This window comes from Podarcis pityusensis (assembly GCF_964106645.2).
Source record: "Podarcis pityusensis genome assembly, chromosome: 2".
Taxonomy (NCBI): domain Eukaryota; kingdom Metazoa; phylum Chordata; class Lepidosauria; order Squamata; family Lacertidae; genus Podarcis; species Podarcis pityusensis.
Genome location: NC_138029.1, coordinates 67,101,393 through 67,126,703, shown reverse-complemented (window position 1 = coordinate 67,126,703; position 25,311 = coordinate 67,101,393). Strand labels below are relative to the sequence as shown.

Genomic DNA, 25,311 nt, shown 5'->3' with positions numbered 1-25,311 from the left:
GCTCCTCCTTATCCAGGAGTTCTTAGAATTTGCCTTTGCCCTGAAGGTCGACAAAAACCCTCCCCGCCATCTTCGTGGGGGACAAATTATTCTGCAAAAGTGTTAGGGAGGAGGTGGATATCTAGCCTGACCTCAGGCATACTTAAAGCAGAGTGAGCTTGTCTCAGAGCCAAGTATGTAAAAAGAAAGAAATTAGTCATTCAGGAGAGTCTTTCTTGATCACTGCAGCTCATGATACATATGGAATTCTATAAAAATACAAACACAACCAAGTGCTTTGTAAACAATATCATGGCTCACAATAAAATATTTATCATGATTATTTATTGCATGGCACAAGCATCAATCTCATTTTCAATTATGTTCTAATGAAATGCACCAATTACTGTTTAAACGGTGACATACAATGCTAATCTCATTCAACAGAGATAAACCTTGCTTACACAAGCTTTTCGGCATACTTTCTTCAACAGCATTAATTACGGATATAAACAAAGATGCATTATTATCTTGGTATTAGCCTGTGTTTTAGTTTGACGTGTTCTTCTATTTGACAGTCTTAATCACTAGGCAGTTTCCAACAATGACGCTGCTAACTCAGCTCAGGTGCAGCTGAATTCTGAACCAAGTTATTGTGATCCAGGGTTTGAAACTATGTACTGTACAACTCTCTTGAAGTACAAGAGAAGGGGCTGGCTTGCAAAAATAGCACCAGTGGCTGGTTAAACTCCTCATCAGTACAACAGAAGGAGACCAGTACAACTCCCAACTGGCTGTGAATGATTTTGAACAAGAAGGCATTTCCTAGTCTGCATTTCAAAACTTTCCTTATGTTGCTGGAGCCCAGAAAAGAGATCATAACAAATGAAAAATCACATCCATGTATGAAGATACGCAAATAGTGGCTGTTTTGCTAATCTAGGGATAGTGAGAGAGGACAAAGGAAATGGACCTTTCCCTCTGGAACAATAAGACCATTATAAAGTTCTAGGGAAGGGCAGGATCCTGAGGCAGGGGTGTCTTCCTTGCCAACAAGCCAAGATCTGAGCAGGCTGAATCTGGTGCCTTCCAGGTGTTTGGAACTCCCATCAGCCCATCCAGTATGGCCAATGGGATTATAGTATGTCATCCAAAAATCTGGAGGGCATCAGGTTGGAGAAGGCTAGAATATCCTTACTGGTGAAGGCCATGTAATAAATTAAATTATTAACAACAATAACAACAACAACAACAACAACATTATGTCAGCTCACTGCAAGGAAGTTTCCAGAGATCGATTTTTTTGTATGCTCAGATAGGAAAATAAAAGGAAAGACACAGTGCTCTGTACTGATTCCTCTATCCAATTCCTGCATAACACATAATAATAGCATGATACTTAAGAGTACAGTGAAAATGAATACAAAAGACAATAATTACCAAAAAGAAGCTTCTGGGCAGCTGCTTAGGCCTGAATACACATATATAGGATGAAAGCTAAGGGGATCTAAAGATGAGCAAGATACTATGCCAGTTCTGCTATCCTGTCTTTTACCAATGAGAATATGGCAGTGAGGCCGGAATAGGCAAAATGCCACCGTGCAAACCAACACTGCTGCTTTAGGTATGTGCACAGTAAACGCCTAGTCAAATACGGGTGGTGCTGTGGGTTAAACCACAGAGCCTAGAGCTTGCCGTTGAGAAGGTTGGCGGTTCAAATCCCCCCGATGGGGTGAGCTCCCGTTGTTCGGTCCCTGCTCCTGCCAACCTAGCAGTTCGAAAGCACGTCAAAGTGCAAGTAGATAAATCGGTACCACTCCGGCAGGAAGGTAAACGGCGTTTCCGTGCGCTGCTCTGGTTCACCAGAAGCGGCTTAGTCATGCTAGCCACATGACCCGGAAGCTGTACGCCGGCTCCCTCGGCGAGTAAAGCGAGATGAGCGCCTCAACCCCAGAGTCATCCGTGACTGGACCTAATGGTCAGGGGTCCCTTTACCTTTACATTTATATTGCGCTACCAATTCAAATGAATGCAGTGTTTTGCAATCTTCATTTTTCCCTGTTCATAATTTTTTAATCAATTATGAAATTGATAATGGGAACGTGTGACTTGTCCAGTATTATTCTGCAACTAAATGTTTGAATATGGGTTTCTCGCCAAGCTTTCTGGCTACTATACTGACTCATATTTATTTATTGCATTTATATCCTACCTTTTTCTCCAAGGGGCTCAAGGTGTTATACATGGTTTTCCTGCTCCTCATTCAATACCCACAACAAACCTGTGAGGTAGGTTAGACTGAGAGTGAACTTTACAGTGCATTTAAATGTGTGTGTCCCTGTGTGACATCCTATTAAACATTTGAACTCAGGTCACACTAGCTCAATTTGAAAAACTTTCTTAGCATAATAAAGCTTCTATAACCTGATGGCAATTTTTGAAGAATAGTTTGAAGACCTCCTGACATGGTACTACACCTGTGGCTTATTCATTTGTGCAGAGTCAATTGGTAATGATTCAATTAAGATGGTTAATGAAGACTTAATTTATTTACTTGGGCATGTTGCTCCTGTTTTAATTAACAAGAAACATTCAATATTTCAACTGACCAAACGTTTTGCCCACAGCATCACCAGAAAAATGAGTGCTTATTTACTCAATGTCAGTTTTCACACTTCACTAAACCTTTTCTGTAGCTGACAGCAACAACTCCTTAGGAGTAAAATTGATGCTCTTTGGATCAGAAATGAATACTGCTTTCAGTTGTCTGTCATTTTCAGATGGGGGAAATGACACTAACAATATATGTTAAAGAAAACAGACAAGATGTAGAATACATACATTTCAAGTGATACATTTTCTAAGAATTCAGGGGATTTTGTATATGCAGTTTCCACTTGCTCAAGCTCAAAGGTTATCATGACATTTAGGCTGCAATCTTAAAATACAATTGCTATGAAATAGGTCTGGCTGAACGCAATGTGACTTATTTCTGCGTAAGCATACATGGAGCTGTCTTTGAAAAGTGCTCAGAAACTTCAACTGGCTCAAAAAGCTGCAGCTAGATTGTGGGGCGATGCTTCTTTTTTGTAATTATTTGTATGTTTTTCATAGATCTTTTATATTTATATTGTTGGCATCCATTGAGAGACAAATTCTGAAGTGGAACTACAAGAATGCTCATGTACAAAGAAATGCAAATCACTTTAGAACCATTTTTTCAAGTGTTCCCAGGTGATGCTCAGAATTTGTGACCCAATTATGAGTCCAGCACCATTTGTGACCATTGTTAGCCCTCCAAAAATAATTACAGGTGCCATTATCACCAGATGAATTACATAAAGAACAAAATGCTGCTATTCATGTGTGCTGCTTTGCAGTGGGTGTTGTGTCAGTTGTTGTTTTTTATAAAAAAAAACAAGGATTCTGGAAGCACAAGGGCTAAGACTTTGGGTAAGGAAATAAAATAATACTTCCTGAAAGAGTGACAAGACAAAACCTCAGAGATTTGGAAGATATCAGCACGATGGGCTCAATTTTACTGAGAGAAGGAATTTATTCACATTCCACAAGGTAGTAACGTTACAACAGAGGGTTGTATCCAACTAAGTTATACTCAGAGTAGATGAACAAAATTAATGAACCTAGGATGGTCATGTCTATTAACTTCAATGTCTACTCTGAGTAGGGCTTGCATTGGCTACAATTCTGATTTGATTTTTTTTGTGTGTGTAAATCCACCAAGTTTATCAGGCTAATGATAACTTGGTGGCCGACTGTATGATTAATGATTTGTTGGGCCAACTATAAATGATGGCATACAGAGTTCAGTAGCAACTGCCAAGACTTTGCTCAGTACGGACCAGGTCTAGTAGTACAAGTCCAATATTAATAGATCACCTGTGACATATGTTGGCAGTTGATTTAAAAAAAAAGAATCTGGAAGAACCAATTGCCTTGTTCCTTGACTACTACTGTTGGTATGTGGATATAATGAGGGGGCTCGTCAGTCTGGGAAAATACCCTATCTAGAAGGAAAACTCTGATCCTAAACCTCTGTTGCCTTGTGGGCTATCTTCGGGAGAAGAAAAGGCTTAGCAGTAAACCCTACACACAACTGGAGTGGAGTTCCTAAGATGGTTGGATGGCGTCTTGTAGCCTCCTTCCGGCAACTCCTGCAGCCAAGCTGCTTTCCTCTGGACCACATCAGTGAGGTCAAGAGGAGCCCAGGACCTCCATACACACTGCCTAGTCGTGTGCCCTGGAGATATCACTTTGGTTCTGCTAAAACAGCAGTTTGAATTCACCCCTAGACACACACTCCATTGTCTCTCGAGACAGATGAATACCAACAACATATTACTATTGCAAAAAGAGTGATTGTAATGTAAGACAGAGGTAGCCAGATGTTGCTGAACTCCAACTTCTATCAACCCTAGCCAGCACGACCAATAGACAAGGACTATGGGAATTAAAGCCCAACAATTGCTGGCTACCCCTGGTATAAGAGGCAATGTAGTGGGCCCAAGTCTGTAGAACCCTCTCCCAACTGAGATTAGACAGGCACATTCCTTGCTGGACTTCAGGTGCATGAAAACTACTTTCTTGTTCTAGCAGGCATTTTAAGGTAGTATTTGGTTTATTGGTAATTTTTAATTGTTTTATTATCTCATTTTCTGTAGATGGTTTTTATGTACACTGCTAAGAAATGTGAATAATTAAACAGCTTAGAAATGTCTTGAATAAATAAAGATCTGTTAGTTGACCCTAGCATACTCTCCATTTTGCAAATGGGTCTCAGTGGTCTGGCACTAATTTCAAATGCTTTGGAAAAGACTTTCAGTGGAATCCTAAATGTCTATTCAAAAGCTGAATTCATTAGAGAGTTTCCTCAGCGTGTGTAGATTTGAAGCTTTTAGCTTACGCCTAGGAATCCCATTGCAATGTGGAAGTAGAGTGAGCACTTCAAAGAGTGAGAAACCTGCTCACTCCAAAAATAAGACATTCAGACCACCTTTGTTGATATGATATGCCTGATATCCAACTATTCTGCAGCATCCCTGAAGTCCAGCACAACAGCTCATGAAGTGATACAGCTACACATTACTGGCCATTGAAACAGATTTGATTTTAAAAATAGCAGATATACAAGGATTACATTACAGAGAGAAAATGGTCAGATACCATCAGGCACAATTTCAGTACAGGGTATGCAAGAAGACTGTTTCCAATTCTTTCTCTATAAAAATATGTTTATTAAAACTGACTGCCAGAAAGTCCATGGTGCTTTTAGTTTTTTTGCATTTTTCATTACATACAATCATTTCTTTCACTGTGTTATTCTAGTTTTCCTTATCAACTCTTCTGAACATCTAATACAACATCTATTAGGACGTGCCAACCTAGCAGTTCAAAAGCACACCAGCACAAGTAGATAAATAGGTACTGCTACGGTGGGAAGGCAAACAGCATTTCGGTGTGCTCTGGCACTCATCACAGTGTCCTATTGCGCCAGAAGTGGTTTAGTCATTCTGGCCACATGACCCTTGGCCTAAAAGCGAGATGAGCGCCGCACCCCATAATCACCTTTGACTGGACTTAACCTCTTTTACCTTTACCTTACAACATCTATTATGATAATAATTGTCTGTTACAACCATAAAACATCTCTAGTCATTTCCTATCATAAGACTTACCACCCTATCTTTCCTTGACATCACTGACATCCCCCCTCCTTTTCCCTTTCCCCCTTTTTGACCTGTGTTCATAAATTTATCCCCGCTTGTACATTTAACATTATTCCACTCTTCTTTAAAATATTTTTCTAGTAGTTCCCACTCACTTATTTTCATTTTCTCAGAAAGCCCATGTTTTTCCTGTTTTTCCTAGGGCTACGTTTCCTAAATGCTACTGTCCATTCCAGTAAAGCTGTGTTTACTCAGCCATCTCTGGCTGTGTCTCTTCCTTCTGGCTGCCTAGGTAAAAAGCATGGCTGTTTCAGTGACAACTCCAGAGTCAGATGTAACATATCCGATATTGTGTGTGCCCTACACTGGTTTCATACCATTTTATTTTAATCCAAGAAAGAGATAGAGCGGTACATGTGTGGCATGTAGGAGTTTATATCCCCGACAAATCTATTTATATTGCAAGCTGATTAATAAAACAGAAGCACTTCCTGGCAAAGCAATTGCCCTGGTTCTATTTTCAAGGCAATCACATTTAAGCAAAATAAGATTTTAAAATCATAATACACTTCACTAGCTAGGCCCAATGGATTCTTTGCCAAGATAAGAAACTATTAAATGTGTGGTGTTCACTGTTTATTTTCACCCATTGCTATCTCCAGCTCTGTCTCCTTTCCCAGGCAAAGCTAGATCTTGCTATTATGGAGTAAACTATTCAATAACGTCTCACTAGGTGGTGAAGTGATGTAATTAGAGCTCCTACAGGACAGGGTCACAGTGAGGTGAGATACAGTAAATAAAAAATAGAACTGATTCTCAGCAGCTCATACAGTGACTGAATCATTTCTCTCAGGGCAGTCTTATTTTTACTGAGTTTTCAATTTACTTCTATTTTAGCTCTAGCAAACAAGCAAAGGGAAGGCAGGCTGTGAATTTGGACACCAGGGTTTATGTTGTTGCTTTTACTTCATGTTCTCTTTGCGTAGCAAAGCTCCTAAACGAACAAATGCAGTAGTCAAGGTATAATCAACTTGTTAAATACAATGAAGGGTCTTCCGGCAGCTTAAAGACTAACACATTTCTTACACAAGTTATGCTCACAACATGCTGTCTAACACATTGGGTAGCTTTCTTAGTTTCCAAATACAGAAGCTTTCCCAGTCTGTTGGTAGGAATATGAGCTTTGCATTATGTCTTACATGGGAGTCCTGTGATTACTAGTGTGCATATGATAGAAGGGATTATATGCATGATCCAACAGCCAGAAATCATTAAAGCAACCCATTTGTTAACAACACCTCCTGGGGTTGCTATGAATGCATGAAATTATACACCACTGAAAACAATAATCATCCCCAAAGAGTTCTCATTTTAAAATATTATTACCTCTCACACACAGTGCATTGACAGTCTTTAGAGTTAAAGTATCCTAAATTAACTATAATGCATAATAAGCTGATCCTGTCAAAACATTTCAACAGATAATTCATGAAGCAATTTCAGTTGGAAATCGGTGAAAAATGAAAATGGTTCCTAGGCTTGACCAGGCAGAAATTTACAAAACCTGTCACTTGCCTTTAGACAAGGATACTAAATTGGTCCAGCAACCAGAGAATGGCTTGCTCTGGACTTAAGCGACATGTCAGCCTTGAGCTGGCACAGGAATTTCAGGAAAGAACTCCCCCAACCCACCTTCTGCCTTGGCCAGCACAAGCAGCAGGGCTTCAGACGCAGCCCTGGTTCCACCACCCTGTTTGGACTCACTGTTCCCCAGCCAGGAGTAAGGCTTGCTCCCTAAGTCAAGTGCAGTCAGTGAGAGAAATGAATAGTAATCAGTTCATACATGCCACGAAGTTCAGAATCTTGAAACATCAAAGAAAGAGTTTTAGGAGCTCCTATTCTTGCCCAAGTATTTCTGAAGTCCATTTTGCTACACCTAGCACTGGGATTTCTCCTGAAATAATAACACTCTTCATACTGATTTTAGAGTACAGTGGTTTGAGTTGTCAAATGGTTCAGACTAGAATCCCTGTCTGTAGTATTAATTTCAGTCATTCCAAAGTGTGTCTTTTTCGATCTGATTGCAATGTAATGGTGAGTTGTAAAAAAATCATTCTTGTAAAAAGTTATAGATCCAGAACCGACCACCACAGGATATCTCCAATTGTTTAATATTGATAAACCAGTTTCACTGCAATCATGAAACAGAAAAAGAATGTGTTGTTATTGAAGTGTACAGAAGCAGCCATTTTAAACCAGTTGGCTTCGTGAAATATTGTGTATGCATTTTATACCAAAGTACATTCCACCTACTTCTGCTTGCATCCTGTGGTTTTTGGAAGCATGGAGCTTAGTAATCAATAGAAATAATACACCAGAGTCAAGGAGGCATCCAGATTATTTTTTTTAACCATGCTCTTTCCAAATATCCCCCAATACAGCCATGCAGGAACCATGATACAATATTATGGTCCAAAGTAATGTAGCTGTCTCCACAACAGAACCTTTATTCTTTCTTCCATTCATCTTCTCCATAACATTTTAGAGAGAGAAAATATGCTGCCAAGAAGGATGTTATTACTTTGTCTCATGGCATGCTTTCTGAATGTATTTCCTTCCTCCTTCCAATTTGAATTAAAGGTAAAAATGAAGTACCCTATGCAATAGTCATTGTGCAATGAATAGTAAGTTCAGCAAGCACCTTCAAAAACAGTGTTATTCAGACAACTACAATTTATTGAAGATATTTATACAGTAATCTGATCATTACCAGTACAACCAGAAGGCATGATTCCAACACCTGTTGGGCAGAATACTTCTGGGCACCCTGTAACAAAGTCTTGCTAAGATGAAGTTGCTTTGATGACATCTCTGGTCAGATAGGTTTGTGGACCAACTTTAACTTTCACCAAAGAGTCTCCTAAAATGCCTCCACCTATTTTGTATTTGATCTGCAATGGTTGCTATTTTGCGTAATTTGTTCTTCCAGTCTCTTGAGAGCGGCAAGAAGTTCTGCATTGCACCTCCAGCATCAGGTGCAAAGGAGAAGCAATTGTGAGGATCAAAAAACTGTTTTTTCCACCCTTCCCTTTGGCACCTTGGAAGGTGAAGGAGGGGTAGGATTGCAAAAGCCTTCTTTGAAACAGCCACCCCTTACCCTTTAGAGTGAGCTGGTGAACTACAGAGCTCTTCCACCTCCTCTGAAGTTTAAAGGAGAAGGTGGGGATGCTGCTTCAAAGAACACTTTTGCTGAAATGGGAGTGCAGGAGACCAAAGTACAAAACCATGCAATGTATTTTGACATGTGGCTGGCCCACTCATCTGTCAATCATGTGGGAATATAATAACATCATGTGAATGATAGTTGACCACCCTGTCAAATTTGTCCTGTGACGCTGATGCTGATAAGAATCTGGCATGTTAAGCCAAAGATGTTTCCTACCTGCTCTATAAACCCTGCTTGTGGAGAATGGGAAATCTTGTTTGACAAGCCTGTTTTTTCACCAGGTGCATATACACCCTTTTATGCATGCCTTCATAATCATAAGGGTGATATGCTTGGTTTTTTGAAAAAAAGAAAACCTCTAGATTATTAGAGTAATGAACTACATGCCTTTTTGTGGGCACAACCCTAGCAATGTATTTATTGAGATCATATGCTGATTTTAGTACACAGGACTTAGAATTAACATCAGGCATACCTGAATTCTGTCATCACATTATTTCTGTGTGCGTGCGTGCACGCACGCGCACACACACGCGCGTGCACACACACACAGTTTGTTCTGAATAAACATACAGCAGAATCAATGTGGATTACAGGGCCATTTTGAAGGGCAACAATGGTACATGCAGCTGGGGATGGTTATGGTCTGTCGTTGCAAAATAGATACTTGAACAAATATTCTGCTTCATATGCTCTCGGTAGTTCATTACTCACATGGGATATAATCCAGTGGAGCCATTATTTGCTATTATTGCTTTTGAATAATTTCCATTCCTTTTAGTTGGGCTGGCACAGGAAATGTAAATTTTCCCCATGATAACCAATGCCTCTAAATGAAAAGAAGCTGTTTGTACCTATTCAATTAGTATGTTCCCAGAAACCACTGAATATTGTCATTCTGCAAAACACCATGCTGTGTCACTATCTTCCTTGGTATGCTTACAGCCAGTAAATAAACATAAAGGCACTGCTTTGGCATTGTTCTCTTTCCCTGCATTAGAATTAAATGGTCATATTTCTTGGATTAGCCTCAAATGCTCTTATGTATTTGTCTTCATTTTCCTGTTAACTCACGTCTACAGTTCACACTAAGCAAATCATCATGCACATCTTTCCCTCTTTAACACTGGTTGAATTTACTGTCTGTGTTCAGTCACTGAAAACAGAGAAGTGCCATCACTTCACTGTCCCAGCTGCCTATCTTTGGCTGACAAAGTATATCATTTAAAAAATGGACTGAGTCAGGAACCGACGTGCACTATCAGACAATCACGTTATCCTCTGCAGGTAATTCTGTACAATGTGTGTGCTGCACTGGCTTGGTTGCTGCACTACAGATTGGAGCTGTATCAAAGTGCTGAAGAAAATTAGCTGCTCCAAGGAAATCTGAGCCCCCCTCTCACATTACATTGGCAACTCCCAAGCTGCCAACAAGTTAATGCAAAAAGCCAATGTAAACCTGAAGGGGGCCGGCTTGGCTAAAATGAGCACCTGTGAATGTAGACAAATGTGGACAAAAGGAGAAACAAGAGAACAGTAGGTTAGGAGCTAGGAAAACTCCCAAGGAAGCCCAGACTACCTTCCCACATATACAGCCTCTAACTCTATGGTGGTTAAAGCAGTACAGGTAGAATACCCTCCAGGAGATTTAGGAAAACAGAAATTCATGGTAAGAAAATTTCAGTTTTTTCTAGTGTTTCCTAGAAGGTATCCCTTCACCTCAGGATGCCCCAGAGCAGTATAGCAGCATCTCACATCCCCAGGACTTTCTGCTAAACCTTTCTACTGAAGGCAATGTTTGCAGATGAAAATACATTGACCTTGTAATGTTTAATGGAGGTGGGCGGTGAAGCACACATGACCATTTTACGAATGTCAGTGATTATCAAGTTGCTCTGAAAGACCACTGAGGCTGACATCTGCCATAGGGGGCTGTGATCCCACCAGAAAGGGATTTTCACAAAGTCTTGCAGACTTATAGTCTCTTGAAGCTATATGGGAATAGGAGGCTTTGCCACCTTATTTCTCAAGGATGGTCCATCAGAAGACTTCACCTTCATAAATACTGTCATCCTGTCCAAGTTAAACCTCAAGGCTCTGCACACATCAAGAGTGTGCCAGCTCATTTCTTTTGAATGGGACAGATCTGGAGAAAAGGAGGAAAGCAACATTTCCTGTGACTGACAGAAAAGTAAGTTCACCTTTAGCACAAAAAAATAGCCATAGACAATGCCACCAATTTTGAGACTTGGAATATTGAGGCAGTTGTTACTAAAACATTGCCTTAAGGGTTAGAATCTTGATTGGACAGATAGCTAAGGGTTTGAATGGCACGCCCATCAATGCTGTAAAGACCCAGTTAGCGTTCCATGATGGAAACCTGTAACTGTTGGCAGTACTTCAATTGTTTATTATTTTTAATTTTATAAATCTTCTAGGAGTTTTTGCATATGGAAAAATATTCAATAAGTGAACGGTGGTACTTTTTGCTCTCTCTAAACACATACAAGCTGGTAGAAAAAGAAGAGTTTGGATTTGTTATCCCACTTTATTACTACCCTAAGGAGTCTCAAAACGGCTAACAATCTCCTTTTCCCTTCCTCAACAAACACTCTGTGAGCTGAGTGAGGCTGAGACTTCAGAGAAGTGTGACTAGCCCAAGGTCACCCAGCAGCTGCATGTGGAGGAGCAGGGAAGCAAACCCGGTTCACCAGATTACAAATCCACTGCTCTTAACCACTACACCACACTGGTACATCTCTGGTTGTTCTGAAACATTACAAATGTGCTTCCTTGGAGAACCAACAACTGAGAAGCATGATAGGCAAATAGTGTACTAGGTAAAGAGTTAGTATCATAGAATTAGAGTTGGAAGGGACCATAAGGGTCATCTAGTCCAACTGTTTGCAATGCAGGAATCTTTTGCCCAATGTGCAGCTTGAACCCACAACCCTGAGATTAAGAGTCTCATGCTCTACCATCTGAGCTATTGGCTCAGTTTGACAACAGAGTAGCTCAGACATACTTTGAACCACAGTGAGGCATTAAATAAATAAGGGGCTGGGGATGTAGGCTAGCATGCTTCCACTTCTCTTCACATACTATGTGTTCTAGAGTCTTATCCTGGTGTGAGGCAAGCCACTGTTTGTTGGTTTGAACAAAACAGCAAATTATAGTTTGCTTCTAGGCAGGGTAGTATAGAAATATCCCAACTTTTTGTTGTTGTTCTTGGATCAAACCAGGAAAAACATGCTTTGTTAAGCACTGAATCACTTCATTATTTCCAATACATGCGATTTTGTGTGTGTTTGTGGCATTTTTGGTACAGGAAACCAAAGGCTTACTATTGTAGTAGCTGTGTCTGTGTCTGGAAAATAAGGAGCACAGAAAGAAAGGATGGAATATATTATTAAAACACTGACTCAGTTCTTAATTTGTGACAGCTACTTCCTATCAAGACGAGAAGGAAACAGCTTTAAAAGAATGGCCCTGTGAAGACTTTAAAATCAAACTCCCATTAGTGGCATAATCTTTGGCCACAGAAATTCCCTCCAGCTGGGCCAGGCAATAAATTCTACTTGGGCTTACTTGAACGGTTGTAAAATGGATTTCATATTAACATCTCAGGAGATTTCAAACTACATTTTATCAGAAGAACTTGTTCAAGAGGCACATCATTAATAGCGAAAGTCCTTGACATACACCATGGACAAGTGAAGAGCACTGGATGTGGAAGCTTCACAGCTGTTTAGAAAAATAATAATAAAGGACCATCTCAGGGGGGTTTAATAGCATTCCGTTTCATCCTTGTTATCCTTTAGCATGCAAGTTTTAAAAAGTATCCTCACTAATTGCAAAGGTGATTAAAAACATGGATATCTGCCCAAAAGGATCTGGAATGAAACCATTTTGAAATCTGTGGCATCTGGAGTTTTAGATACTGCCCACCTGGTCTAAATTCAAGTTGTGGGCTGGAGATGAAAAGGCCTTCATGCTAGTTCTGTTCCCTCGAGTCATCTGCTCCACATATGGAGTGCACATATAATGGGTGAAGGGATTAGATATGGGATGAAATATGGTTTATGGGATGGATGCCTCAGCAACACCGAAGCCTTTCATCTCTCTTGGTCACTGTTGGTATCAGTCCAAACCAGGTGGGTAGTGGATGCCTGAAAGGAGTAACAGCTGACACTTGCTGTTCAGCAACCAACAGTGGATGAAATGAACCTTTAAGACTAGTTTGTGGTGGATATGCCTTTTACTCTTTGTAACTCTATGCAGACCTAAACAAAAATATGAAAAAAATGGTGTGTTTGGTTTTTAAAAAGGCTAGGATTTTACAAAGGACCAAAACATTCCATCCATCTCTCTTTCTCTCTCTCTCTGAAAAATTTCAGTGTACAAATCAAGTAAATGAAACAAAAGAAAAGAAAAGAGTGCTTGAAACTATAGTACAACACAATATATAGGTGTATAAATAATGCTGTTATTCCAATGAATATACAATTATCAAAAATATTACTCTGGTCCCCTTTGATCAGTGGATGGAAGATACAGCAACTCTTGCAACATAGGAACAGATTGCTTTTAGATGCAGATTGTATATGGATAAATACAATGATATTTGGAATCCATTTATAAAAATTATAAGGATTTGCCAAAACATTCCATATTTTGGGTGTTGAGGCTTCAGCACTGAGTTGCCTCAGTATCCCATTTGTAAATATGGATATATAAATATGAATATATTATAGCAATCTTTACAACAATTTTCACAGAATCATAGAATTGTAGAGTTGGAAGGTACCTCCAGAGTCATCTCGTTCAACCCACTGCAATGCAGGAATCTCAGGAATTTTAATTTTGCAAAGTGGATTAGTCTTTTGTAAAGATTGCTATGATATATCCATGCAAGGCACTTTGAACATTCCAAGGTTTTCTAGAAATATTTATCATTGTTGTTGTTACTTATTGAATCCTTATAATCTAAACTTAAGAGGTCAGCGTAGAAATTGTTGTTGTTACTGCTGCGGCTACTACCATTTTAATTAATAATAATAATAATAATAATAAATTATTATTTATACCCCACCCATCTGGCTGGGTTTCCCCAGCCACTCTGGGCGGCTTCCAACAAAATATTAAAAAGATGACCCACTTGTCATCTAAGGTCCCAGGGCAGGTTACAACAATTTAAAATGTAACATTAAAAACAGTTCTAAAGACTTATAGGTGGTTTTTTTAAAAATGTAACAAATCTTAGTGATTTTTCTCCATTAAGCCATATGGTTACCTTTCCTTAGCTGGTGATAAAGTAGCTAAAGGAAAATACTTCTCTTAATTTCGCAGACACTCTCCAAACACACAAATATGCATACATGAGACACAATCCTGCTTGCCAGCAGAAGAGTAGTGTCCCCGTACAGCCACATGATTTGGCCCTTACCTGTTTTACAAGAAGCCTGGTTACTTTAACAGACAACCTGAGTATATTACAGGCTTATCCAAAAACACACTTTCCCACAATATGCTGAGGGCCATAATATAGGGAATTGAGAGCCTTATAAAGCAGCAATAATCTTTAACCTCTGACATCCTACAAGGAGATACTGCATTTTATATATCGAAATGAGCAATTTTAACATCCCACCATTAATTATTATAACTCTTTCATTAAAGGTAAGACACCAAATCCTTAATAAAAAATGATAACTTGGCATTATATGTCACTTTACTTCTTGTCTCTTAAAATGCTAATATCTAAAGAGTCAAATAGGACGTGCTGTAGTTTATCCTCCTCCACCACAGGCAAATTTCAGCATTATAGGCATAAAATACCGCCTCTTGCTTTTAGCCCTTGTTATATCAAATGTAAGCAGATTTTCATTAAGTTCACTGGAAGGGAACATTTCACTTTAGCTGCAGTATCCCTTCATTGCCTGAGCTTTTCTGCTGTACTGAAACCTGCTGGGAGGCCATTTCCCTCTTCTTTCTTTATGACCTCATTTGATACTGTGCCTGAGTAGTTTGGACATTTTTGTTTTGTTTACTTTCTTAACTCAATCCCTAGAGCCCCTTTTATGGCCTGGTGAAATGTGGCTCCCACAATTTTCATTAGAAGTAAAGAGTCACCTTTTTGATTTCCTTGGGTGAAACAGAGGGACCCTTTCAGAAGAAAGCTTATTATGTAACAAAAGCAGGAAAAATGACTCTTTTAAGGAGTTCACAGGTGATATATTATGTTGGTCAAATTATGCCCCCCCCCCTCAGCCTCTGAAAAGTATTTGTAAGCTTCTGCCTGAGTGCAACACATTTTACAACAAGGTCTAATGCTTGGTATTTTTCACAAATGAAAGGAGGAATACAAGAAAACATTCCTTTTTTTGGCAAGGTGAATGAGGAAGAACTTAGGTGGACTGTTCTGCTTCTATGAATTATCAGAATAGAGCTGCCTGCCTGAAGTTTACAGATTGTGTCCTTCCTTGGCTTATTATTATTGTCGGGGATTCAAAGGGTAAATCTCTTCCAATCTGCCAGCTGAAAGAATACAGTCCAGCAACCGAGAGATCATGTGAGGCTTCTGGCTATCTGTTTTGCCTCAAAGAGCAAGCACACTTTACTCATGGATAGAAGAAGGTGAACTGTAGAATCTCCCAGCTTCCTAAGCAATAATGGTTTGCAATCTCACATTCCTTTTCACATCATATTACGAAACCATCCACACACAGCACTGGCCTTACCTAATGCAGCAGGGAGAAGCTGCCTTTTTCTCTGTCTGTCTTTTGTGCCTTACAAATATTGCATTACAACTGCAAACTCAACTTGAATTTGAGTTCCACAAGTTGACTATCTACCTTTGACAACTGTTACCCACTTCAACAAAGAAGTGGCTAATAAAACTTCCATTTATTTGAACACTTTCTCAATCTGCAGTTTATGCATCAGTTTGTGCCAGCTTCCCAAGAAAAAGATTATTCACCCCATGTCCTCAGAGGACCTAGTCCTACATCAGTATGAGTTTTGTTAAGACTTTCTTGGACCCAGACAATTGCTTTCAGCATATTACTGTGGTAATCAAATTTCTGCCTCCACATTTCCTACATCACCCTCAAGTCATGTGACACTGTATGAAATACGTTCCTTTAATAGTCGCTTGCCTCATTCTAGCCAAGGACACATTGTCCTCGTGTAGATGAAATTAAAATGACTGCATTGTTTCACTTGCCAATGAGACTTCACGTACATTTTTATACATGCATTTCTAATAGCTACTTTGGCTGATGGGAAAAGCAGTGGCTGCCACTTCTAAATCTGAGATGACTAAAGTCCAGCTGTTAACTGCTGCTTTTTCAGACCCAACCAAGGCAAAGTTTTGGGTGTGTGTGCGTGCGTGCGTGTTTGCCTTTTTTATGCATAACAAAACAATTATTTCCATAAGCAAACAGTGGGGAACTGCTCTCATTTCCTTAAACATGGTTTTGGTATAAGAAGAGAAGCAGCAGGCAAAAACTATCTCGGAGCCTGTACTAATGGGACTTAACTCTCTCAGGCACCAGGGCGAGTTACCAACAACTATCCTATGGGAAGGATTCTTTCCAGCAGGGAGAGAGGGAGGCAGGCAAAGGCTATCTCAGAGTCTGATTCGGGTTGGCTTCAAGTAGCCCCAGCCATTTTATCACCAATTGCCCTATGGGAAAGAACTTGGTGACTCTTTATATGTTGATCCTGTATGCTGTATTTTTATTTTTTATTTTACTGTAGTTTAGTGTTTCATGTACATAGCCTTGGAAGCCTTTCTCTTCTGAAGGTGAGACACAAACAACTGCCATGAAATAGATGATAAATGTTGTTTTACTTGTGTTTAAGCTTTGGGAAAACATTTCTGTATACTCATCAAACTATAATTTAAGGACCTGTTTAGTGTAGGTTTAGCTGGTTTGGCCTGAAAGTACCCTTTCCAACACATACCCAGTGCATTCTAGTGAGGTTGTTAGTGGAGGGGTTTTCTCAGAATGGAGGTTACTTATTTAATGCCTCCTTGACAAGATAAGCAGCAGTGCCTAAGCTTTTGAGAGCTCAGATTTGTGTTGCCACCCCAACACACTGTCCACTCATCTCCAGACAGTAGAAAATATATGGCACAGACTCCATTACAAAGTCAAAACTTACTTGCTTAACTACTGGCACCATAGAGAATGCAGAAGGAACAACAACACTAACTAAACATGGGTAGATATCACCATTTGCTGCACAGAATAGGGAAGAATGCCACCTTGTTAAATTGCCTTCTTTGTGTTATTCTGATGTGTAACTCTTTCCTTGGGTAATCTAGAAACTTAATTGAGCGTCTAATCATAGTTGTCAGAGCCATTGAGACTGGTTTTGAACAACACTGGGACAAATAATAAGTTATCAGAAACTTTCTGAGGTAAATTTTTTTTAATTACAACAGTGGCTTTCCTCTTGTCTGATGCTTGCAGTTAGGGCACACAGAGCAATATACAGTAGGAATGTTTTTTATTCATCAGGTTGTGTAGGATTTAATTAGCATGTGGTTTTAAGGGAACAAATTTGCATTTCAACAGTGAAGAACCCCCAGAACAGTGTGTCGGGGTGGAGGGTAGAGTGGGGAGCAATATTTCACTGGTTCTTGCACTGGCTGCCAGAATGCTTTCATTTCATTCTGAGCTTAAGGTATTGCTAACTTCAGTCTTAAAGACTTGAATCTTAAATGCCTGAAGAACTGCCTTTTTCCGACAGGGCCTGCCTTCTCCCTAAACAAGGCCTTCCACTGTCAGAAGAATTATAACAGAAACATATGGATGTCTTGTACACCCCAGGTAGTGTGGTTGCTGACCTTGAGCCAAACATCCTGGAGAGTGAAGTCAAATGGGCCTTAGAAAGCACTGCTAATAACAAGGCCAGTGGAAGTGATGATATTCCAGCTGAACTATTTAAACTTTTAAAAGATGATGCTGTTAAGGTGCTACACTCAATATGCCAGCAAATTTGGAAAACTCAGCAGTGGCCAGAGGCTTGGAGAAGATCAGTCTACATCCCAATCGCAAAGAAAGGCAATGCCAAAGAATGCTCCAACTACCTCACAATTGCACTCATTTCACACGCTAACAAGGTTATGCTTAAAATTCTACAAGGAAGGCTTAATCAGTATGTGGACTGAGAACTCCCAGAAGTGCAAGCTGGATTTCGAAGGGGCAGAGGAACAAGAGACCAAATTGCAAACATCTGCTGGATTATGGAGAAAGCTAGAGAGTTCCAGAAAGACATCTACTTCTGCTTCATTGACTATGCAAAAGCCTTTGACTGTGTCGACCACAGCAAACTATGGCAAGTTCTTAAAGAAATGGGAGTGCCTGATCACCCCATCTGTCTCCTGAGAAATCTCTATGTGGGACAAGAAGCTACAGTTAGAACTGGATATGGAACAACTGATTGGTTCAAAATTGGGAAAGGAGTACAACAAGGCTGTATATTGTCTCCATGCTTATTTAACTTATATGCAGAATTCATCATGCGAAAGGCTGGGCTGAATGAATCCGAAGCCGGAATTAAGATTGCCAGAAGAAATATCAACAACCTGAGATATGCAGATGACACAACCTTGATGGCAGAAAGTGAGGAGGAATTAAAGAACCTTTTATTGAGGGTGAAAGAGGAGAGCGCAAAATATGGTCTGAAGCTCAACATCAAAAAAACCACTGGGCCCATCACCTCCTGGCAAATAGAACGGGAAGAAATGGAGGCAGTGAGAGATTTTACTTTCTTGGGCTCCATAATCACTGCAGATGGTGACAGCAGTCATGAAATTAAAAGACGCCTGCTTCTTGGGAGAAAAGCAATGACAAACCTAGACAGCATCTTAAAAAGCAGAGACATCACCTTGCCAACAAAGGTCTGTATAGTTAAAGCTATGGTTTTCCCAGTAGTGATGTATGGAAGTGAGAGCTGGACCATAAAGAAGGCTGATCGTCGAATAATTGATGCTTTTGAATTATGGTGCTGGAGGAGACTCTTGAGAGTCCCATGGACTGCAAGAAGATCAAAACTATCCATTCTTAAAGAAATCAGCCCTGAGTGCTCACTGGAAGGACAGATCCTGAAGCTGAGGCTCCAATACTTTGGACACCTCATGAGAAGAGAAGACTCCCTGGAAAAGACCCTGATGTTGGGAAGGATGGAGGGCACAAGGAGAAGGGGACGACAGAGGACAAGATGGTTGGACGGTGTTCTTGAGGCTACCAGCATGAGTTTGACCGAGCTGCGGGAGGCGATGGAGGGCAGGGGTGCCTGGCGTGCTCTGGTCCATGGGGTCACGGAGAGTTGGACACGTCTAAACGACTAAACAACAACAACAAAGAGAGGGCCTTTTCCATAGTGGCGATCTGATTATGGAACTTGGTTATTTTTGGTTATTATGGAACTTTGGTTGTTTTTAACTGTTCTGCTTGAACTCTTCGCTATATTTCAGTTTCTGATTATTTTAAATCTGATGTTGATGATATTTTTAGCAGTTCTCTCTATAAATAGATGGCTCCAAGTCATTCAGGGTTTTATAATGTTTTTATTGTTCCCCAACCTGGTATTCCAGGAGGAAGGGCGGGATATAAATATTTAAGACAAACATTTAACAATGTTTACATTATTTGTTTCACTTCAGTTGTTCAGCTCATTCAGTTTCAACTTTTTGACTTTCTCAACCAGTTCATCCCACTGTTCAACAAAAGCCAAGGAGACCCAACAAAATAAAAGAGGACTTTGTATTTGGATTTAGGCTATAAGTGACTACATTTTATAGATGTGTTGTCCATTGTTGACAGCAGAGGTCCAATTTAATTGATACCTAAAGGCACAATTCAGTGAATAACAAACAGAACTTCCATTTTTCTAGTGAGCTAGAAAAAAGGCAGAACTTCAGTATGATATTTAGCCAAAGTTCATATTTGGGGGTTTTGTTTGTGTGTGAGAATGTGTTTTGTTTGTTTGCTTGCATCTCTGGAAATGGGACAAAGCCATTATATTCAAAGTTTGGGCATTTCAGAGGTGTGTTTTTTGCTTTACTTTAGCTTTGAAGTCTAGCAGTGGTAGGGGAAAAATTGGTCTGTGGTTCCTAACCATATCCTAGACACCTTGGAAATTAAAGCCTCAAGGAATTTGCTTTTGTGCATGTTACAAAAAAGAATACACACACATAGAAAAACACCAAAAATTATAGTTTCACATTAAATGTGCCTTATCAAAGGCTACTGGTGACCCCCTCACTACTGACCCAGAACAGGTAAAGTGAAGGTAGAACACTATGCCTTATCTTCGTGGACGTTAATTTTAAATATCTTTAGAAATCAGCCCTCATTAATTGTTTGGTCTCTGTGGTCTAAGAATACTACAATCCTCTTAGAAGTGATGGAATTAGATTGCTTTGACAAAATCATGGACAGCTGTGATATACTATGTATGACAAGGAATATAATAAAAATAATAATAAAAGAAGCTCAGTCAGCCACAATGTCCTTTGGGTTAAATCTGCCCAGAATTATACACGTGAAGAGCAGCTCAGTGGCAGCAACCTGTCATTAAAAGATAAGATCACTTTAAGCCATCAGGGGGGAAACGTAGCTACTTCTGTTTGATCTTAGAGGAAAACAGCTATAATTCACACTATGTATAATTTAACAGAGGGTAAAGGCTTTGCAAACACAAGAATATTATTTATGATCTCTCAACATAAGTCTATAAAATATTGCATTTTGAAATGTTAAAAATACCATTATACTTCAGTATAATACCTATTTCTTCTAGCGCTCACATTGTTATGAAAATAGCTATTGATTTCCGGCTGCAGCCAACAGATGGAATGTCTGGAACAGGGTGTTTGTTGTCATAACAACAGTGGACTGACAGCCCTGTTGAGAGCTTAACTTAAATTAGATAGCAGAGCCCCACTATGCAACCCTCAATTATTTGACCCCCCCCTTCTAAAGTTCAAGGCGCAATATCAGTAGCTTTATATCAGAGTAAATAACATCCCCCTTTTGCCAGATCTCAGCATACCTAAATGCAGTTGACATTCCCCAAGAGACTTTCAATGATTTAAGTGTGCCCTTGTTTGCTCTGCTTGCTAACCCCTCTTACTGCCATTTCCACCACATTAACACCCTAGAGCTTCCCTTCTCACCCCATGAAACTACTGAGCACACTTTTCACCATCCCAACTCTATTCTTGAAGCCACTTTTCTGTTCTGCAGCCTAACTTTGCATCCTTATTTTCACCATCACCCCGTCCATGCCTCCCACCCTGCACACAACATCCCGTGTCTTTCTCCTCCAACACTTTGCAACTACGAAGCATCCTTTTCACCTTATGAAGCTACCATCCTGTCCTATTATACAGATCCTTTCATACCCCTGCTTTTATCTTCAACCTCATTCCCATGCCTCCTACTCCATCCATTTTTGCAATCCCCTTTGCACACCCATTTTCACCTTCACTCCTTTTCCCCTTCCATCCTTCTCCATTTGTCAACTTTCCTTTACCATGCAGATCAGCATGATTTCCATGCCTCTTGTTATGCAGCCCACTTTGCACACACTCTGCAATGATATATGTTACTGTACAGTCATACCTCGGGTTACAGACGCTTCAGGTTGCGTGTTTTCAGGTTGCAAACTGCGCTGAACCTAGAAGTACTGGAATGGGTTACTTTCAGGTTTCGGCGCTTGCGCTAAAGCATTAAATTGTGCTTCGCGCATAAGCACCGAATCGCAACCTGTGTGTGCGCTGATGCGGCGCTGTGGGTTGCAAACGTGCCTCCGACATGGATCACGTTCACAACCCGAGCGTCCACTGTATCTTTAAGAAGAATAGATATTAAGAGCAAGCTTGTCAGTTACAGAATCTGGAACCTTAAGTTGAGGACAATGCATGGTACCAGGGGTGAAGTACATGACAAGTGTAACATACTGTGGAATATTTAAGGCCTCCACATCCCTTATCTCTCACACAAGGCAAGTGAGGATTGCAAGAGGGAGAAGTTTAAAACAGCCCTATTTTTCCTTTCAGTGCTGTTGCCATCTTGCTTCTTGTCTGAGTAAAGAGTGGGTTTAGGGACAGTGATATGAAAATTGTGGGTTTAAACAATGGCAGATGTTTGAGTAAAGCAGGGATAGAGGCACACAGAGGGGTTGTTTTAAAAAATGAACAAACAAACCAGTTTTAACAAGGAGAAATATCAGAGATGGGTACAACATCAAAAAGCTAACAAAACAGAGCCTTTTCCAACTCCCGTCTTGTGCACATTGTTTAAAGCTGTCACTCCTTGCTCACTCTACTCAAACCTCTGTCATTATTTAAAATCACCATTTTTTTCTTATCAGTTTCTTTTCACTTGTTTTGTTCAAACCTCTGCTGTTTTTGTAAAACTGACATTTTCCTTTCTGCTCCCTCCATCCTTATTTTACTCAAACTTCTGCCACTGTTTTAAACCACCACTTTACTCCTCAGTGTTCCTTCCTTCTCACTCCTATGCAATGGCCACTGCTGCTGTGCAACATGCCTTTTCTTTCAATGCTCCCCTCCTCTGCCTTGACTTCAACCTCTAATGGAAATTTAATGATGCCAGCATGAGCATAGCCGGGGGGGGGGGGGAGGTGGCCGAGGGGCAGCTGCCCCCCCCCAAATGAAGTAAATAAATAAAAATACATAACATCTCAGTTCCCCCCATAACATAAAGCCTGTCCCCATTAATGGATATATCCTTTATTTATGGTGAAAATAAAGTCCAGTTGTGCACTCCTTGGTCAAGAAAACCAACATGAACTGAAGATCTCACAAGGAATGGAGCAACAGCTTTCGAAAGCAGCTCTACCACCACCAGAAAGCCCAGAGAAGTGATATCAAGGAGAAGTGCTCATCTGATTTTATCTAAATTCATGCTGCCCAATCAGAAATCAGAATCCTTCCTGATCATTTGGGTCACACTTGCATAATATTTGTCATGAAATTGTTCTTACTGGTACCTTTAAAATATTTTGTCAAACTCTTTCAGTCTTTGTAAATTTCCCAGCTACTTTAACTAGTTATAAAAATCTAGACAGAATATATAGATGTAGGCTAGCACAACTGACCAAAAATAACCACATTTTCATAGATATAAAAAGCAGAGACATCACCTTGCCGACAAAGGTCCATATCGTTAAAGCTATGGTTTTCCCAGTAGTGATGTATGGAAGTGAGAGCTGGACCATAAAGAAGGCTGATCACCAAAGAATTGATGCTTTTGAATTGTGGTGCTGGAGGAGACTCTTGAGAGTCCCATGGACTGCAAGAAGATCAAACGTATCCATTCTTAAGGAAATCAGCCCTGAGTGCTCACTGGAAGGACAGATCCTGAAGCTGAGGCTCCAATACTTTGGCCACCTCATGAGAAGAGAAAACTCCCTGGAAAAGACCCTGATGTTGGGAAAGATTGAAGGCACAAGGAGAAGGGGACGACAGAGGATGAGATGGTTGGACAGTGTTCTTGAAGCTACTAACATGAGTTTGACCAAACTGTGGGAGGCAGTGGGAGACAGGAGTGCCTGGCTGCTCTGGTCCATGGGGTCACGAAGAGTCGGACACGACTAAATGACTAAACAGCAACAACGGCTGAATTAAACTTTTTAACTAGTTCATATTAAAGAATCACATGATTTGTATATTGTATAAACCAAACTATGGTTTGTCAGGCCAGCTTTACTCCCCATTGTCTTTTTTTTACTGCTGTTATATACTAAGCTAAGCCGAGGTTTGTCCTTGGCTACAATTTGTGGTTAGCGAGGAGAAAGCTTAACACATCAAACCAAATCTTGAAAGGAGCCCAAACATCAGATTTCATCTACTGAAATGGGCATTCACCTTGGTAGCCAGGAATCAAGTGAAAGGGAAGAAATGGTCTTGTCATATTCCCTAAGGGGGTTATCTAAAGTCCAGTTTCATAACAATCCTGCCCATGACTCCAAATCATGCACAGCTGACAAAACAAATAAATAACATGAACATGGGCTGCAATCGTGTACACTGGACTAGGTAATGGCCATAATTCCCCTTGCAGTTTTATTCCAAGTGCAGCCGTCTCTGTGCGGGCTGCTGTATTTCACACATAACTGTGGTTATGATAACACTTGTGGTGGGGAATCTCATAGTTTATTAAAAATGCCATATTGCATTGTGGTACCAGTACTGATTTATAGCACATTGCTTTTCAGCTAGCCTCACACGAATGCTTCTCCAGAAATATTTCACTGCAAAAGAGGAAGGAGCAATGTCATATAAGTTGTCCCTAAAGAAATAGCATTGGTTTGCTACTCTTCTTTCTGGACAGATGTCGAATAACTGATTTTCAACACAGAAGATGCAGTAGTATTTTTTGTGGATGTACTTCATAGTCAGTTTCAGCTTCATTATTAACACCACATTCCAGGGCTCAACCCTTGCAAAACATTAGGGTGCTAGGGTCTACCCGGGTTAGCCCTAGTTAAAAGTAAGCTTGAAGAAGTGTGCTCCTGGTGAGTAGGATGGGAGTGGGGAGTTACATATATAGCTCACATTGAAATAAGTAAAAATAATAATAATGAAGGTATTTGCTCAATTTGCTGTGATTTCAATGAAGTTCTGGTGGATTCTGCTAACTTGTTTTCCCTAAAAACACCTTTGCATAGCGATTGCCAAATTCTTTTATTGCTAAATCATATCTGAGTGACCCTTTAAGAGGCAATCGTACATAAACCACCCTAAAATCCTGCAAGAGAAACCTGTAAGAATCTTGCAGAAACCATCCTAAAACCCTTTAAGAATCTCAAGTGAAACCAGAGCTTACCAGAACCATGCAAACGTGTGGGCTTCCAGAAAGTAACCTGCAGCCACCTTGCTAAGAGAGGACAGTTACGGTTATGACTTATAAAGCCCCATATGGCTTAGGCCATATAGGCTATCGGAAAGACCCATGTTCTCCCATATGAACCAGCCTGGGTTCTATGGTCTTCGAGGGAGGCTCTTCCCTCTGTCCCTTTGCCCTTACAGGTTAGGATGTGGTAGAGGGCCTTCTCAGTGGATGCTTCCAAATTCTGGAACTCCCTTCCAAGAGAGGCTAGACTGGCTCCCTCCTTGTCCTTCCGCCAGCAGGTGAAAACAGTTTTATTCTGGCAAGATTTTAAAACTGTTATTAAGGAAAGGGTTTTTACTTTTGTGCTTTTTTATATATACCGGACTTGTTTACTAAATTTTATAGATTTGTTTTTATATAGATTTAATTCTATTATAGTTTAATTGCTTTTTAATTATTACCTTTTATATGCTTTTAGCTTTCTGTGTTTTATCCTTGTTGTTTCAATTTTTGTGAGTTATCTTGTGTCTCAGTTCTGGGG

At 40.1% G+C, this 25,311-nt stretch overlaps 1 protein-coding gene and 1 long non-coding RNA gene across 3 annotated transcripts in view; one reads left to right on the top strand and one right to left on the bottom strand.

Moving 5' to 3' along the window:
- SGCD (sarcoglycan delta) overlaps nucleotides 1-25,311 on the bottom strand; it is a 420,649-nt gene that overhangs the window by 23,058 nt on the left and 372,280 nt on the right. The gene's annotated exons all lie outside the window — the stretch shown is intronic.
- The window catches only part of LOC308467814, a 72,022-nt gene that overhangs the window by 33,975 nt on the left and 12,736 nt on the right, over nucleotides 1-25,311 (top strand). The window lies entirely within an intron of this gene.